The following is a 2,576-nucleotide window of genomic DNA, read 5'->3' as shown; positions in this document are numbered from 1 at the left end:
ATTAGCCAACGTGTTTCTGGGTAGCACATTGGGCTAAACTGATGCAGAGGACACTTGTGTAGCTTGTTCTCCTGTACAGCTTAATTTTAACAGGCCTGTTTGTGAGGCCACATAGCATTACCTTGATGAGATTTTAATCTTTAATGTATAAAAGACTAAATTAAACAAACATACAGTGGGCTTTAATGCACTAATAGTGAACTTTTATTTCAGCAAAGTTCACTAAAATGTAAAATGTAAATTACTGAATGTGCTGTGTTTAAAAAAGTATCTTCAGTACAAATGAAGTCCAGTCTTGTCTACGTTATGAGGTTCAAAAACCTGACTCTAATTATTGATGCAGTACCTGTTGAATTCTTTAAAGAAAAAATGAAAAAAGAAAAGAAACGTTGATTTCATTCTTGTAAATAATCGCCTGCAGTGAAACATTTTTGTGCACTCAACCTTGGATTTATTCTCAAATCCTGTTATGTCCTTTGCATTTTAGAATATGAAAATAAAATGACTCTTGATGATTAAAATGTGTCTGAGTTTGTGACATTTGTTCAAGTCCAGCGACGAGATGTGAACAATCCCACAAGGGGAACTACCTTTAAACAGAAACGTTTCTCAAAATCACGTCACAAAAATCCGCTTAAAACTTTATTTAATAACAATAACTTTATTAGACCGCAGATACTCAAAGAAAAGCTAACCCATCAAAACGAACCCGATTCCTCCAGAGTTAAGGAGCTACAACCTCAAAACCACGATCACCTGTAGTTTTCAAATAAGAAAATTTTAGCAAATCAGATCAGAAATCTGAGAAGTCAGCTGCAGTGATCAGGTCTCAGTAGTTCTGCTGTATATATGTAGAAACCGGTCAATGTAGCGTTTTATATATTATTAATAAAATCCTAAAATAAATTCAGAATTTTTCTAGAAGCCAGTGAAGGGCAGCAAGAATGGGAACGATGTGCAAGTGTCAGTAGTGAATACAAAGGGTGACCTGGTGCAAGGGTGGATTACAAAGTGGTTTGCAGGGGTGCAGTCACTGTGGGCAGATTAGAGCAACATAAATTGAAGCCCTACTGGATGCCTAGAAAGCCGAGGTGCTCTGACCTTTGAGGTCAGCCTGCCTGAACTAATGCTAAAGAAAAGAGGAGGAAAACAAAAACACCTTGATAAAGCAAAGGAAGGAACGTTTAGTAAATTAAGGGAGTGCGGTCATCAGTTCATGAAGCTCAGGCATGCTTGGGTTATGCAGCAGGACAATGATCTGAAACAAGTCCACCTCTGAATGGCTCAAGAAGCAACACAATGACTGTTTTGGAGTGACTCAGTCAAACAGTGGACTCAAATCCTACTGAGATGCTTTGACCTGACCTTAAACAGGCCGTGATCGAACACACCAGTGTGGCTGAATTCAAACAATTCTCCAAAGAAGAGTGGGCCAAACACAATCACAGTCGCTTGATTGCAGTTCTTGCTTCCAATGGGGCAATAAAAAGCCCCATTATAGTTTACACAGGAATCTTTTTAATAGTTCAATTTGTGTTTATCATAACTGCACACTTTCCTTTATATTTATGTTCTAAAACATTCAAATTGAATTAATTATGGGTTTGAGTCACTTTTATAGAAAAATAAGTTAACCGAACTCATTGCCCCCAACTGTATCTGCCTTAAGGCCTCTGCTGCAGTAAATATTACTAGTCTAGGTTTGCTTGGTTCCCTGTAAAAATGTGAATGTGGGTGCCAGTGTTAAAGCACTCAGTAGAGGCACGAAAGCACAAATAAAAAGTAGTTTAAGTTTAAGCAGTGATTAGTGTGAAATTACAGTAAAATTAGATATAGTGCTTAGAGACAAATACCCACTCACCACACCCACTGCATGAGTTGATTCCTGGAAAAAGCTGGAGGAGAAGTGGCTAATTTCCAGTAGGAATGATTTTTACTGATAGAAATACAAGTATAAATCTAAATCTGGGGTCATGCTGACCCTACTCGGTCACTCGACGATTAAAGAGACGCCTGTTAAACCTCTCAGACTGACTGTTGTACATAATACCAGTAAAGACTTGTCCTCATACTCTGAAACAAGCTCTTCCAACAAAAGGCGAGACTGTTAATACATTTAAGCTTTTGGCACCTTAGGATACCAAAAAAAAAAAAAATCACACCCTGCAAGAATCTCCAAAACGTGAAGCAGCAAGCATACAAACCAAACCTGATGTTTACCCCGAGGGCGGCCTCTCATGCCAGACCAGATTTGATTTTCCAACCATTTATTACCAGCTGTCTCGTGCACAAAACGGCACGCATGTCTCCCTGCACATACACCTGATGTTTCCCGTTTCAGTGGAGGCAGTTTGTCTGCTTGGCGTCTCCATTTCACGCATCCACTTGGCCACGTGCCCAGAGGATAAGACGGCAATTATTTCCTCACAGAGATGATTCTGTTAGATTACATAAATCCATGTCTAATTCTCTCAATATGGCGTCAGGACACTAGAAAATACTGAGCGTGCTCCATGTCAGAGTCCTTAGAGACATGTCTGACAACAACTACAAAGATACTGCAGTCTGTGAGCTCG

The sequence above is a fragment of the Rhamphochromis sp. 'chilingali' genome (genome assembly GCF_963969265.1).
Source record: "Rhamphochromis sp. 'chilingali' genome assembly, chromosome: 16".
NCBI classification, from domain to species: domain Eukaryota; kingdom Metazoa; phylum Chordata; class Actinopteri; order Cichliformes; family Cichlidae; genus Rhamphochromis; species Rhamphochromis sp. 'chilingali'.
This window is presented reverse-complemented; position numbering follows the sequence as displayed.